This window comes from Pristiophorus japonicus, unplaced genomic scaffold (assembly GCF_044704955.1).
Source record: "Pristiophorus japonicus isolate sPriJap1 unplaced genomic scaffold, sPriJap1.hap1 HAP1_SCAFFOLD_375, whole genome shotgun sequence".
Lineage (NCBI taxonomy): Eukaryota > Metazoa > Chordata > Chondrichthyes > Pristiophoridae > Pristiophorus > Pristiophorus japonicus.
In genome coordinates, this window is record NW_027253599.1 from 393,950 (window position 1) to 410,050 (window position 16,101).

A 16,101-nucleotide genomic window follows, 5' to 3' on the forward strand; every position below is an offset into this window, starting at 1 on the left:
TTTAAATCTGCTGCACAGTGTCTCTTCCAGCGGCGGGAGCTGGTGAGTGGTCCCTTTAAATCTGCTGCACGGTGTCTCTTCCAGTAGCGGGAGCTGGTGAGCGGTCCCTTTAAATCTGCTGCACGGTGTCTCTTCCAGTAGCGGGAGCTGGTGAGCGCCCTGCGCAGGACCGCGCAATTGGTGCGTGACCGTGTGGCCACCCACCTTAGGGGGAACATTGGTGGGCGGTCCTCAAGAGCTCAGCAAAACTTGTTAAGTGGCCCTCCAGCCCAAATAATAGCCCACCCCTGCCCGAAACCACCTTAAATGGTCTTCTGCCTCCTGACGTAGCTGGAAAAGCTTTTGCAATGATTACCATAATTGAGCACTATCTTCTTTTCCAAAGATCTCTTAGCTTCTCCAATGGCTGCTTTTGTCTCCCTCAGTTGTGGGTGATATTTCACTCTATTCTTCTGTAAACTGAATTCATTTTGGTCTGAACTGGGTTCAACGTGAAAGAGTTCAGGGAATCAGGCATCATTCACCCCTAGACCTACGCTGGCCGGTAAAACCCCAGATGGTTCCTTAGTACAGAATCATAGAATGGTTACAGCATAGAAGGAGGCTATTTGGCCCATCAAGTCCGTGCTGGTTCTTTGCAAGAGCCCTTCAGCTAGTCCCACTCCCCTGCCCTTTCCCCGTAGCCCTGCAAATCTTTTAATTTCAAGTACTTTTCCAATTCCCTTTTGAAAGCTGCGATTGAATCTGCCTTCATCACCCTTTCAGGCCTTGCATTCCAGATTCTAACCAGTAAGGATTCCTCTGGTACCTCGCCATATATTTGTCAGGATACTGAAACCCAGCTTTCTTACAGTCCACTCCTGGAGGTCACACTCCCTGAGCTTATAACCTTCAGCAGGGTCAGCAGAGTTCCACAGTGGAATGAATATGGTTCAGTCCTGGATGTGATTAACAGCAGCAATAACAGCAGAATCCAACCCCTGCAGTCACTTGTGAACTCACTGGTGTCTCAGCAGGCTGAATGATCGAGTGAGTCCCTTCCCACAAATAGAGCAGGTGAACGGCCTCTCCCCGGTGTGATCTCGCAGGTGTCTCAGAAGGTGGAAATTACTGCTGAATCCATTCCCATACACGGAGCAGGTGAATGGCCATCCCCCAGTGTGAACATGCTGGTGTTTCAGCAGATCCTTTTTATTTTTAAAGCTCTTCTCACAGTCAGAACATTTAAAATGTTTCACATTAATGTGAACAAGTTGGTGTCTCAGTCGGTGGGTTAATGAAATGAATCCTGACCCACACACAGAGCAGCTGAAAGGTCTCTCCCTAGTGTGAACTCGCTGGTGTGTCAGCTGGTCACATGACCGAGTGAATCCCTTCCCACATGCGGAGCAGCTGAATGGCCTCTCCCCGGTGTGATTGTGTCGTTGAGTTTCCAGCTCAGACGGATAATTGAATCCTTTCCCACAGTCCCCACATCTCCACAGTGTGACTGCGTTTGTGTTTCACCAGGCCAGAGGATTGGCTGAATCCTCGTCCACACACAGAACACGTGTATGGTTTCTTCCCACTGTCAACGCTGCTTTTTGCTTCCATCTTATGTTTGATGATATTCAGGTCCCGATGAATAGACTGACTGATCTTGATGTGATGTTGGTGTTAAATTTACCGTCTACAAATCCTCCCTTCTAATAACCTGTAAAATGAATATAAAACAGGTAAAAGGGAGTGAGAGAGAACCCAGAAAAATACAAAGGCTGGTTGTAAAATTGAGCTTAATAAATCGGGAAATTTGTGGGGCAGGCTGTAGAAAAAAAGTCACCATGAAAGCGGCCACACACAATCGCAACTGCCGTGCTAATGCTCTTCAACGATATGGGGGTCGGGCGGGAAAGTCAAGTTCAGGTCGAAGATTAGCCATGGCCTTATTGACTGGTGGATCAGGCTCGAAGGGCCGTATGGCTGACTCCTGCTCCTAATTCTTATGTTCTTATTGAAAGGAACGTGCCACCCAACCTGTCCCATGACTTTTACCACCTAGAAGGAAAAGGGCAGCAGGTGCATGGGAACACCATAATCTGCAAGTTCCCCTCCAAGTTACACACCATCCGGACTTGGTCATATATCGCCGTTCCTTCATCGTCAAAATTCTGGAACTCACACCCTAACAGTACTGTGGGAGTATCTTCACCACACGGACTGCAGCGGTTCAAGTAGGCGGCTCACCACCACCTTCTCCAGTGGAATTAGGGATGGGCAATAAATGCGGGCCTTGCCAGCGACGGCCACATCCTGGAACAATTAAAAAATCTTTATATGTTAAATGGATTAAAAGTCTCTACAGAAATACTTGTTCCTAAAACAAACTTACATTATGCGGACAGAGTGTGTTTAACAATCTAATCTGCCCCAGAGCCCACCTCCCCGGACAGCCCCACATAGAAACATAGAAAATAGGTGCAGGAGTAAGCCATTCGGCCCTTCGAGCTATCACCGCCATTCAACAAGATCATGGCTGATAAACCACCACAGCACCTCCCCCCCACGCCCCCTCCACACCACCCCCCCGACGCCCCGCAGCCGCAAGGACCACATCCAACTCCCTCCCGAACACATCCAATGAACTGGCATCAACAACTCTCCGTGGCAGGGAACCCCACAGGCCAACAACTCCCCGAGTGAAGAAGTCTCTCCTCATCCGAGCCACAAACCGCCCACCCCGCAACCCAAGACGGTGCCTCCCCCCACCCCCCCGCGTAGGCTCCGGACCCACCCAACATCAGGAACATATCCCCCGCACCCAACCCGCCCCGTTCCATCAGAATCCTCCCAAACACCGAACACCGCCAGATATCGAGCCCCCAGCCCCGGCCACGCCCGCGCGACGCCAACCACACCACATCCACCAACCGCCATCTGCGCAGTCAACCCGTCCACCCCACTCTGAACACTCCCCGCACCGAGGCACACAGTACCCAGGCCCGCCCCTCCAGCACACTTCGCCCTCCCAGATCTCCACTGCAATGTGGCCCCTCCCGTCTCCCGCCTTGGGTTTCTCCGCCCCCCCACCAACAGCACTCTCCCCTCCATCCACCCCGCCGTCTCCCCTCCACTTCCCTCTGCCTCCCCGCACAGGCTCCCATCTTGGGGGCGGTAATCTTCTGGGGCCGGAATTTTTAGCCCCCAGCATGGAAGTTCTGCTCCCGCCGCAGAATTGGCCTTACCACCCCTCAATGGAAGCGCAGTGCAATTTCCCACATTCCACTTCCTTTGGAGGCAGTGACTGGAGCACGACTGCAAAAGCTGTGACAGTTTGAACTGGTGCTCTCCACTCTCTGTCCTGTGACAGTTTGAACTGGTGCTCTCCACTCTCTGTCCTGTGACAGTTGGAACTGGTGCTCTCCACTCTCTCTCCTGTGACAGTTTGAACTGGTGCTCTCCACTCTCCCGTCCTGCGACAGTTGGAACTGGTGCTCTCCACTCTCCCGTCCTGCGACAGTTGGAACTGGTGCTCTCCACTCTCTCCTGTGACAGTTGGAACTGGTGCTCTCCACTCTCTGTCCTGTGACAGTTGGAACTGGTGCTCTCCACTCTCCCGTCCTGTGACAGTTGGAACTGGTGCTCTCCACTCTCTCCTGTGACAGTTGGAACTGGTGCTCTCCACTCTCTGTCCTGTGACAGTTGGAACTGGTGCTCTCCACTCTCTCTCCTGTGACAGTTGGAACTGGTGCTTTCCACTCTCCTGCGACAGTTGGAACTGGTGCTTTCCACTCTCCTGTGACAGTTTGAACTGGTGCTCTCCACTCTCTCCTGTGACAGTTGGAACTGGTGCTCTCCACTCTCTCCCCTGTGACAGTTGGAACTGGTGCTTTCCACTCTCCTGTGACAGTTGGAACTGATGCTCTCCACTCTCTCTCCTGTGACAGTGGGAACTGGTGATCTCCACTCTCCCGTCCTGTGACAGTTGGAACTGGTGCTCTCCACTCTCTGTTCTTAGACAGTGGGAACTGGTGCTCTCCACTCTCTCCCCTGTGACAGTTGGAACTGGTGCTTTCCACTCTCCTGTGACAGTTGGAACTGATGCTCTCCACTCTCTGTCCTGTGACAGTTGGAACTGGTGCTCTCCACTCTCTCTCCTGTGACAGTTGGAACTGGTGCTCTCCACTCTCTGTCCTGTGACAATTGGAACTGGTGCTCTCCACTCTCTGTCCTGTGACAGTTGGAACTGGTGCTCTCCACTCTCTCTCCTGTGACAGTTGGAACTGGTGCTCTCCATTCCCTCTCCTGTGACAGTTGGAACTAGTGCTCTCCATTGCCTCTCCTGTAACAGTTGGAACTGGTGCTCTCCACTCTCCCGTCCTGTGACAGTTGGACCTGGTGCTCTCCACTCTCTGTCCTTTGACAGTTGGAACTGGTGCTTTCCACTCTCTGTCCTGTGACTGTTGGAACTGCTACTCTCCACTCTCCGTCCTGTGAAAGTTGGAACTGGTGCTCTCCACTCTCTGTCCTGTGACTGTTGGAACTGCTACTCTCCACTCTCCGTCCTGTGAAAGTTGGAACTGGTGCTCTCCACTCTCTCTCCTTTGACAGTTGGAACTGGTGCTTTCCACTCTCCAATCCCGCGACAGTTTGAACTGGTGCTCTCCTCTCTCTGTCCTGTGATAGTTGGAAGTGATGCTCTCCACTCTCCGTCCTGTGACAGTTGGAACCGGTGCTCTCCACTCTCTGTCCTGTGACAGTTGGAACTAGTGCTCCCCACTCTCCCGTCCTGTGAAAGTTGGAACTGATGCTCTCCACTCTCCCGTGCAATGACAGTAGGAACTGGTGCTCTCCAATCTCTCTCCTGTGACAGTTGGAAGTGGTGCTCTCCACTCTCTCTCCTGTGACAGTGGGAATTGGTGCTCTCCACTCTCCCGTCCTGTGACAGTAGGAACTGGTGCTCTCCACTCTCTGTCCTGTGTCAGTTGGAACCGGTGCTCTCCACTCTCTGTCCTGTGACAGTTGGAACTGGTGCTCTCCAATCTCTCTCCTGTGACAGTTGGAACTGGTGCTCTCCACTCTCTGTCCTGTGACAGTTGGAACTGGTGCTCTCCACTCTCTCTCCTGTGACAGTTTGAACTGGTGCTCTCCACTCTCTGTCCTGTGACAGTTTGAACTGGTGCTCTGCACTCGCTGTCCTGTGACAGTTTGAACTGGTGCTCTCCAATCTCTGTCCTGTGACAGTTTGAACGGGTGCTCTCCACTCTCTCTCCAGTGACAGTTGGAACTGGTGCTTTCCACTCTCCTGTGACAGTTGGAACTGGTGCTCTCCACTCTCTCTCCAGTGACAGTTGGAACTGGTGCTCTCCACTCTCCTGCGACAGTTGGAACTGGTGCTCTCCACTCTCTCTCCAGTGACAGTTGGAACTGGTGCTCTCCACTCTCCTGTGACAGTTGGAACTGGTGCTCTCCACTCTCTCTCCAGTGACAGTTGGAACTGGTGCTCTCCACTCTCCTGTGACAGTTGGAACTGGTGCTCTCCACTCTCCTGTGACAGTTGGAACTGGTGCTCTCCACTCTCCTGTGACAGTTGGAACTGGTGCTCTCCACTCTCTCTCCAGTGACAGTTGGAACTGGTGCTTTCCACTCTCCTGTGACAGTTGGAACTGGTGCTCTCCACTCTCTGTCCTGTGACAGTTGGAACTAGTGCTCTCCACTCTCTTTCCTGTGACATTTGGAACTGGTGCTCTCCATTCTCCCGTCCTGTAACAGTTGGAACTGGTGCTCTCCACTTTCTGTCCTGTGACAGTTGGACCTGGTGCTCTCCACTCTCTGTCCTTTGACAGTTGGAACTGGTGCTTTCCACTCTCTGTCCTGTGACTGTTGGAACTGCTACTCTCCACTCTCCGTCCTGTGAAAGTTGGAACTGGTGCTCTCCACTCTCTGTCCTGTGACTGTTGGAACTGCTACTCTCCACTCTCCGTCCTGTGAAAGTTGGAACTGGTGCTCTCCACTCTCTCTCCTGTGACAGTTGGAAGTGGCGCTCTCCACACTCTCTCCTTTGACAGTTGGAACTGGTGCTCTCCACTCTCTATCCTGTGACAGTTGGAACTGCTGCTTTCCACTCTCCAATCCCGCGACAGTTTGAACTGGTGCTCTCCACTCTCCGTCCTGTGACAGTTGGAACCGGTGCTCTCCACTCTCTGTCCTGTGACAGTTGGAACTAGTGCTCCCCACTCTCCCGTCCTGTGAAAGTTGGAACTGGTGCTCTCCACTCTCCCGTGCAATGACAGTTGGAACTGGTGCTCTCCACACTCTCTCCAGTGACAGTTGGAACTGGTGCTCTCCAATCTCTCTCCTGTGACAGTTGGAAGTGGCGCTCTCCACTCTCTGTCCTGCAACAGTTGGAACTGGTGCTCTCCACTCTCTCTCCTGTGACAGTTGGAACTGGTGCTCTCCACTCTCTCTCCTGTGACAGTTTGAACTGGTGCTCTCCACTCTCTCTCCTGTAACAGTTGGAACTGGTGCTCTCCACTCTCTCTCCTGTGACAGTTGGAACTGGTGCTCTCCACTCTCTGTCCTGTGACAGTTGGAACTGGTGCTCTCCACTCTCTGTCCTGTGACAGTTGGAACTGGTGCTCTCCACTCTCTGTCCTGTGACAGTTGGAACTGGTGCTCTCCACTCTCTGTCCTGTGACAGTTGGAGCTGGTGCTCTCCACTCTCTGTCCTGTGACAGTTGGAACTGGTGCTCTCCACTCTCTGTCCTGTGACAGTTGGAACAGGTGCTCTCCACTCTCTGTCCTGTGACAGTTGGAACAGGTGCTCTCCACTCTCTGTCCTGTGACAGTTGGAACAGGTGCTCTCCACTCTCTGTCCTGTGACAGTTGGAACAGGTGCTCTCCACTCTCTGTCCTGTGACAGTTGGAACTGCTGCTTTCCACTCTCCCATCCCGCGACAGTTGGAACTGGTGCTCTCCTCTCTCTGTCCTGTGACAGTTGGAACTGGTGCTCTCCACTCTCTGTCCTGTGACAGTTTGAACTGCTGCTCTCCACTTCCGCCTTGTGACAGTTGGAACTGGTGCTCTCCAATCTCCGCCTTGTGACAGTTGGAACCGCTGCTCTCCACTCTCTCTCCTGTGACAGTTGGAACTGGTGCTCTCCACTTTCTGTCCTGTGACAGTTGGAACTGCTGCTCTCCACTCTCCGCCTTGTGACAGTTGGAACTGGTGCTCTCCACTCTCTGTCCTGTGACAGTTGGAACTGCTGCTCTCCACTCTCCGCCTTGTGACAGTTGGAACTGGTGCTCTCCACTCTCTGTCCTGTGACAGTTGGAACTGGTGCTCTCCACTTTCTGTCCTGTGACAGTTGGAACTGGTGCTCTCCACTCTCTCTCCTGTGACAGTTGGAACTGGTGCTCTCCACTCTCTGCCTTGTGACAGTTGGAACTGGTGCTCTCCACTCTCTCTCCTGTGACAGTTGGAACTGGTGCTCTCCACTTTCTGTCCTGTGACAGTTGGAACTGGTGCTCTCCACTCTCTGTCCTGTGACAGTTGGAACTGGTGCTCTCCACTCTCTGTCCTGTGACAGTTGGAACTGGTGCTCTCCACTTTCTGTCCTGTGACAGTTGGAACTGGTGCTCTCCACTCTCTGTCCTGTGACAGTTGGAACTGGTGCTCTCCACTTTCTGTCCTGTGACAGTTGGAACTGGTGCTCTCCACTCTCTGCCTTGTGACAGTTGGAACTGGTGCTCTCCACTCTCCGCCTTGTGACAGTTGGAACTGGTACTCTCCACTCTCTCTCCTGTGACAGTTGGAATTGGTGCTCTCCACTCTCCCGTCCTGTGACAGTTGGAACTGGTGCTCTCCACTCTCTGTCCTGTGACAGTTGGAACTGGTGCTCTCCACTCTCCGCCTTGTGACAGTTGGAACTGGTGCTCTCCACTCTCCCATCCCGCGACAGTTTGAACTGGTGCTCTCCTCTCTCTGTCCTGTGACAGTTGGAAGCGGTGCTCTCCAATCTCCGTCCTGTGACAGTTGGAAGTGGTGCTCTCCACTCTCTCTCCTGTGACAGTTGGAACTGGTGCTCTCCACTTCCGCCTTGTGACAGTTGGAACTGGTGCTCTCCAATCTCCGCCTTGTGACAGTTGGAACTGGTGCTCTCCACTCTCTCTCCTGTGACAGTTGGAACTGGTGCTCTCCACTCTCTCTCCTGTGACAGTTGGAACTGGTGCTCTCCACTTTCTGTCCTGTGACAGTTGGAACTGGTGCTCTCCAATCTCTCTCCTGTGACAGTTGGAACTGGTGCTCTCCACTTTCTGTCCTGTGACAGTTGGAACTGGTGCTCTCCACTCTCTCTCCTGTGACAGTTGGAACTGGTGCTCTCCACTTTCTGTCCTGTGACAGTTGGAACTGGTGCTCTCCACTCTCTGTCCTGTGACAGTTGGAACTGGTGCTCTCCACTCTCTGTCCTGTGACAGTTGGAAATGCTTCTCTCCACTCTCCGCCTTGTGACAGTTGGAACTGGTGCTCTCCACTCTCTCTCCTGTGACAGTTGGAACTGGTGATCTCCACTCTCTCTCCTGTGACAGTGGGTACTGGTGCTCTGCACTCTCTGTCCTGTGACAGCTGGAAGTGGTGCTCTCCATCTCTGTCCTGTGACTGTTGGAACTGCTAATCTCCACTCTCCGTCCTGTGACAGTTGTTGCTGGTGCTCTCCACTCTCTCTCCTGTGACAGTTGGAATTGGCGCTCTCCACTCTCTTTCCTTTGACAGTTGGAACTGGTGCTCCCCACTCTCTCTCCAGTGACAGCTTGAACTGGTGCTCTCCACTCTCTCTTCTGTGACAGTTGGAAATGGTGCTCTCCATTCTCTCTCCTGTGACAGTTGGAACTGGTGATCTCCACTCTCCCTCCTGTGACATTTGGAAATGGTGCTCTCCACTCTCTGTCCTGTGACAGTTGGAACTGATGCTCTCCACTCTCTGCCCTGTGACAGTTGGAACTGCTGCTTTCCACTCTCCCATCCCGCGACAGTTTGAACTGGTGCTCTCCTCTCTCTCTCCTGTGACAGTTGGAAGTGGTGCTCTCCAATCTCCGTCCTGTGACAGTTGGAACTGGTGCTCTCCAATCTCCGTCCTGTGACAGTTGGAACTGGTGCTCTCCACTCTCTGTCCTGGGACAGTTTGAACTGCTGCTCTCCACTTCCGCCTTGTGACAGTTGGAACTGGTGCTCTCCAATCTCCGCCTTGTGACAGTTGGAACTGGTGCTCTCCACTTTCTGTCCTGTGACAGTTGGAACTGCTGCTCTCCACTCTCTCTCCTGTGACAGTTGGAACTGGTGCTCTCCACTTTCTGTCCTGTGACAGTTGGAACTGGTGCTCTCCACTCTCCGCCTTGTGACAGTTGGAACTGGTGCTCTCCACTCTCTCTCCTGTGACAGTTGGAACTGATGCTCTCCACTCTCTCTCCTGTGACAGTTGGAACTGGTGCTCTCCACTCTCCTGTCCTGTGACATTTGGAACTGGTGCTCTCCACTCTCTGCCCTGGGACAGTTGGAACTGCTGCTTTCCACTCTCCCATCCTGCGACAGTTTGAACTGGTGCTCTCCTCTCTCTGTCCTGTGACAGTTGGAAGTGGTGCTCTCCATCTCTGTCCTGTGACTGTTGGAACTGCTACTCTCCACTCTCCGTCCTGTGACAGTTGTTGCTGGTGCTCTCCACTCTCTGTCCTGTGACAGTTGGAACTGGTGCTCTCCACTCTCTCTCCTGTGACAGTTGGAAGTGGCGCTCTCCACTCTCTTTCCTTTGACAGTTGGAACTGGTGCTCTCCACTCTCTCTCCTGTGACAGCTTGAACTGGTGCTCTCCACTCTCTCTTCTGTGACAGTTGGAACTGGTGCTCTCAATTCTCTGTCCTGTGATAGTAGGAACTGGTGCTCTCCGCTCTCTGTCCTGTGACAGTTGGAACTGGTGCTCTCCACTCTCTTTCCTGTGACAGTTGGAACTGGTGCTCTCCACTCTCTCTCCTGTGACAGTTGGAAGTGGCGCTCTCCACTCTCTTTCCTTTGACAGTTGGAACTGGTGCTCTCCACTCTCTCTCCTGTGACAGCTTGAACTGGTGCTCTCCACTCTCTCTTCTGTGACAGTTGGAACTGGTGCTCTCAATTCTCTGTCCTGTGATAGTAGGAACTGGTGCTCTCCGCTCTCTGTCCTGTGACAGTTGGAACTGGTGCTCTCCACTCTCTTTCCTGTGACAGTTGGAACTGGTGCTCTCCACTCTCTGTCCTGTGACAGTTGGAAGTGGTGCTCTCCAATCTCCGTCCTGTGACAGTTGGAAGTGGTGCTCTACATTCTCCGTCCTGTGATAGTTGGTACTGGTGCTCTCCACATTATCTCCTGTGACAGTTGGAACTGGTGCTCTCCACTCTCTGCCTTGTGACGGTTGGAACTGGTGCTCTCCACTCTCCCGTCCTGTGACAATTGAAACTGGTGCTCTCCACTCTCCCGTTCTGTGACAGTTTGAACTGGTGCTCTCCTCTCTCTGTCCTGTGACAGTTGGAACTGTTGCTCTCCTCTCTCTGTCCTGTGACAGTTGGAAGTGATGCTCTCCAATCTCAGTCCTGTGACAGTTGGAACTGTTGCTCTCCACTCTCTCTCCTCTGAGAGTTGGAACTGGTGCTCTCCACTCTCCCGTCCTGTGACAGTTGGAACTGGTGCTCTCCACTCTCTCTCCTGTGATAGTTGGAAGTGGTGCTCTCCAATCTCTGTCCTGTGAGAGTTGGAACTGGTGTTGTCCACTCTCTCTCCTGCGACAGTTGGAACTGGTTCTCTCCAATCTCTGTCCTGTGACAGTTGGAACTGGTGCTCTCCACTCTCTCTCCTGTGATAGTTGGAAGTGGTGCTCTCCAATCTCTGTCCTGTGAGAGTTGGAACTGGTGTTGTCCACTCTCTCTCCTGCGACAGTTGGAACTGGTTCTCTCCAATCTCTGTCCTGTGACAGTTGGAACTGGTGCTCTCCACTCTCTCTCCTGTGACAGTTGGAACTGGTGCTCTCCACTCTCCCGTCCTGCGACAGTTGGAACCGGTGCTCTCCACATTCCTGTCCTGTGAAAGTTGGAACTGGTGCTCTCCACTCTCCCGTGCAATGACAGTTGGAACTGGTGCTCTCCACACTCTCTCCTGTGACAGTGGGAACAGGTGCTCTCCACTCTCTGTCCTGTGACAGTTGGAACTGGTGCTCTCCACTCTCTGTCCTGTGACAGTTGGAACCGGTGCTCTCCACTCTCTGTCCTGTGACAGTTGGAACTGGTGCTCTCCACTCTCTGTCCTGTGACAGTTGGAATTGGTGCTCTCCACTCTCTGTCCTGTGACAGTTGGAATTGGTGCTCTCCACTCTCCCGTCCTGCGACAGTTGGAACCGGTGCTCTCCACTCTCTGTCCTGTGACAGTTGGAACTGGTGCTCTCCACTCTCTCTCCTGTGACAGTTGGAACTGGTGCTCTCCACTCTCTCTCCTGTGACAGTTGGAACTGGTGCTCTCCACTCTCTCTCCTGTGACAGTTGGAACTGGTGCTCTCCACTCTCTGTCCTGTGACAGTTGGAACTGGTGCTCTCCACTCTCTGTCCTGTGACAGTTGGAACTGGTGCTCTCCAATCTCTGTCCTGTGATAGTAGGAACTGATGCTCTCCACTCTCTGCCCTGTGACAGTTGGAACTGCTGCTTTCCACTCTCCCATCCCGCGACAGTTTGAACTGGTGCTCTCCTCTCTCTGTCCTGTGACAGTTGGAAGTGGTGCTCTCCACTCTCTCTCCTGTGACAGTTGGAACTGGTGCTCTCCACTCTCTGTCCTGTGACAGTTTGAACTGCTGCTCTCCACTTCCGCCTTGTGACAGTTGGAACTGGTGCTCTCCACTCTCTCTCCTGTGACAGTTGGAACTGGTGATCTCCACTCTCTCTCCTGTGACAGTTGGAACTGGTGCTCTCCACTCTCTCTCCTGTGACAGTTTGAACTGGTGCTCTCCACTCTCTGTCCTGTGACAGTTGGAACTGCTGCTCTCCACTCTCTGTCCTGTGACAGTTGGAACTGGTGCTCTCCACTCTCTCTCCTGTGACAGTTTGAACTGGTGCTCTCCACTCTCTGTCCTGTGACAGTTGGAACTGCTGCTCTCCACTCTCTGTCCTGTGACAGTTTGAACTGGTGCTCTCCACTCTCTGTCCTGTGACAGTTGGAACTGGTGCTCTCCACTCTCTCTCCTGTGACAGTTTGAACTGGTGCTCTCCACTTTCTGTCCTGTGACAGTTGGAACTGCTGCTCTCCACTCTCCGCATTGTGACAGTTGGAACTGGTGCTCTCCACTCTCTATACTGTGACAGTTGGAACTGGTGCTCTCCACTCTCTCTCCTGTGACAGTTTGAACTGGTGCTCTCCACTCTCTGTCCTGTGACAGTTGGAACTGCTGCTTTCCACTCTCCCATCACGCGACAGTTTGAACTGGTGCTCTCCTCTCTCTGTCCTGTGACAGTTGAAAGTGGTGCTCTCCAATCTCAGTCCTGTGACAGTTGAAAGTGGTGCTCTCCACTCTCCGTCCTGTGATAGTTGGAACTGGAGCTCTCCACTCTCTTTCCTGTGACAGTTGGATCTGGTGCTCTCCACTCTCTCTCCTGTGACAGTTGGAACTGGTGCTCTCCACTCTCTGTCCTGTGACAGTTGGAACTGGTGCTCTCCACTCTCCCGTCCTGTGACAGTTGGAACTGGTGCTCTCCACTCTCCGTCCTGCGAATGTTGGAACTGGTGCTCTCCACTCGCTCTCCTCTGACAGTTGGAACTGGTGCTCTCCACTCTCCCGTCCTGTGACAGTTGGAATTGGTGCTCTCCACTCTCCCATCCTGCGACAGTTTGAACTGGTGCTCTCCTCTCTCTGTCCTGTGACAGTTGGAAATGGTGCTCTCCTCTCTCTGTCATGTGACAGTTGGAAGTGGTGCTCTCCAATCTCAGTTCTGTGACAGTTGGAACTGTTGCTCTCCACTCTCTCTCCTCTGAGAGTTGGAACTGGTGCTCTCCACTCTCCCGTCCTGTGACAGTTGGAACTGGTGCTCTCCACTCTCCTGTGACAGTTTGAACTGTTGCTCTCCACTATCCCGTCCAGTGACAGTTGGAACTGCTGCTCTCCACTCTCTCTCCTGTGATAGTTGGAAGTGGTGCTCTCCAATCTCTGTCCTGTGAGAGTTGGAACTGGTGTTGTCCACTCTCTCTCCTGCGACAGTTGGAACTGGTTCTCTCCAATCTCTGTCCTGTGACAGTTGGAACTGGTGCTCTCCACTCTCTCTCCTGTGACTGTTGGAACGGGTGCTCTCCACTCTCTGTCCTGTGACAGTTGTAACTGGTGCTCCCCACATTACTGTCCTGTGACAGCTGGAACTGGTTCTCTCCACTCTCTGTCCTGTGACAGTTGGAACTTGTGCTCTCCATCTCTGTCCTGTGACTGTTGGAACTGCTACTCTCCATTCTCCGTCCTGTGACAGTTGGAACTGGTGCTCTCCACTCTCTCTCCTGTGACAGTTGGAAGTGGCGCTCTCCACTCTCTGTCCTGTGACAGTTGGAACTGGTGCTCTCCACACTCTTTCCTGTGACAGTTGGAACTGGTGCTCTCCACTCTCTGTCCTGTGACAGTTGGAACTGGTGCTCTCCACTCTCCCGTCCTGTGACAGTTGGAACTGGTGCTCTCCATCTCTGTCCTGTGACTGTTGGAACTGCTGCTCTCCACTCTCCGTCCTGTGACAGTTGGAACTTGTGCTCTCCATCTCTGTCCTGTGACTGTTGGAACTGCTGCTCTCCACTCTCTCTCCTGTGACAGTTGGAACTGGTGCTCTCCATTCTCCTGTCCTGTGACAGTTGGAACTGGTGCTCTCCACTCTCCCGTCCTGTGACAGTTGGAACTGGTGCTCTCCACTCTCCCGTCCTGTGACAGTTGAAACTGGTGCTCTCCACTCTCCTGTCCTGTGACATTTGGAACTGGTGCTCTCCACTCTCTGTCCTGTGATAGTTGGAACTGGTGCTCTCCACTCTCCCGTCCTGTGACAGTTGGAACTGGTGCTCTCCACTCTCCTGTCCTGTGACATTTGGAACTGGTGCTCTCCACTCTCCCGTCCTGTGACAGTTGGAACTGGTGCTCTCCACTCTCATGTCCTGTAACATTTGGAACTGGTGCTCTCCACTCTCTGCTCTGGGACAGTTGGAACTGCTGCTTTCCACTCTCCCATCCTGCGACAGTTTGAACTGGTGCTCTCCACTCTCCGTCCTGTGACAGTTGTTGCTGGTGCTCTCCACTCTCTCTCCTGTGACAGTTGGAAGTGGCGCTCTCCACTCTCTTTCCTGTGACAGTTGGAACTGGTGCTCTCCACTCTCTCTCCTGTGACAGCTTGAACTGGTGCTCTCCACTCTCTCTTCTGTGACAGTTGGAACTGGTGCTCTCAATTCTCTGTCCTGTGATAGTAGGAACTGATGCTCTCCACTCTCTGCACTGTGACAGTTGGAACTGCTGATTTCCACTCTCCCATCCCGCGACAGTTTGAACTGGTGCTCTCCTCTCTCTGTCCTGTGACAGTTGGAAGTGGTGCTCTCCAATCTCTGTCCTGTGAGAGTTGGAACTGGTGTTGTCCACTCTCTCTCCTGCGACAGTTGGAACTGGTTCTCTCCAATCTCTGTCCTGTGACAGTTGGAACTGGTGCTCTCCACTCTCTCTCCTGTGACAGTTGGAACTGGTGCTCTCCACTCTCCCGTCCTGCGACAGTTGGAACCGGTGCTCTCCACATTCCTGTCCTGTGAAAGTTGGAACTGGTGCTCTCCACTCTCCCGTGCAATGACAGTTGGAACTGGTGCTCTCCACACTCTCTCCTGTGACAGTGGGAACAGGTGCTCTCCACTCTCTGTCCTGTGACAGTTGGAACTGGTGCTCTCCACTCTCTGTCCTGTGACAGTTGGAACCGGTGCTCTCCACTCTCTGTCCTGTGACAGTTGGAACTGGTGCTCTCCACTCTCTGTCCTGTGACAGTTGGAATTGGTGCTCTCCACTCTCTGTCCTGTGACAGTTGGAATTGGTGCTCTCCACTCTCCCGTCCTGCGACAGTTGGAACCGGTGCTCTCCACTCTCTGTCCTGTGACAGTTGGAACTGGTGCTCTCCACTCTCTCTCCTGTGACAGTTGGAACTGGTGCTCTCCACTCTCTCTCCTGTGACAGTTGGAACTGTTGCTCTCCACTCTCTCTCCTGTGACAGTTGGAACTGGTGCTCTCCACTCTCTGTCCTGTGACAGTTGGAACTGGTGCTCTCCACTCTCTGCCCTGTGACAGTTGGAACTGCTGCTTTCCACTCTCCCATCCCGCGACAGTTTGAACTGGTGCTCTCCTCTCTCTGTCCTGTGACAGTTGGAAGTGGTGCTCTCCACTCTCTCTCCTGTGACAGTTGGAACTGGTGCTCTCCACTCTCTGTCCTGTGACAGTTTGAACTGCTGCTCTCCACTTCCGCCTTGTGACAGTTGGAACTGGTGCTCTCCACTCTCTCTCCTGTGACAGTTGGAACTGGTGATCTCCACTCTCTCTCCTGTGACAGTTGGAACTGGTGCTCTCCACTTTCTGTCCTGTGACAGTTGGAACTGCTGCTCTCCACTCTCCGCATTGTGACAGTTGGAACTGGTGCTCTCCACTCTCTATACTGTGACAGTTGGAACTGGTGCTCTCCACTCTCTCTCCTGTGACAGTTTGAACTGGTGCTCTCCACTCTCTGTCCTGTGACAGTTGGAACTGCTGCTTTCCACTCTCCCATCACGCGACAGTTTGAACTGGTGCTCTCCTCTCTCTGTCCTGTGACAGTTGAAAGTGGTGCTCTCCAATCTCAGTCCTGTGACAGTTGAAAGTGGTGCTCTCCACTCTCCGTCCTGTGATAGTTGGAACTGGAGCTCTCCACTCTCTTTCCTGTGACAGTTGGATCTGGTGCTCTCCACTCTCTCTCCTGTGACAGTTGGAACTGGTGCTCTCCACTCTCTGTCCTGTGACAGTTGGAACTGGTGCTCTCCACTCTCCCGTCCTGTGACAGTTGGAACTGGTGCTCTCCACTCTCCGTCCTGCGAATGTT

The 16,101-nt window shown here is 53.1% G+C and overlaps 1 pseudogene; it reads left to right on the plus strand.

The window, feature by feature from the left end:
- Positions 1-16,101, plus strand: part of LOC139250448 (zinc finger protein 585A-like) — a 198,149-nt pseudogene that overhangs the window by 38,489 nt on the left and 143,559 nt on the right.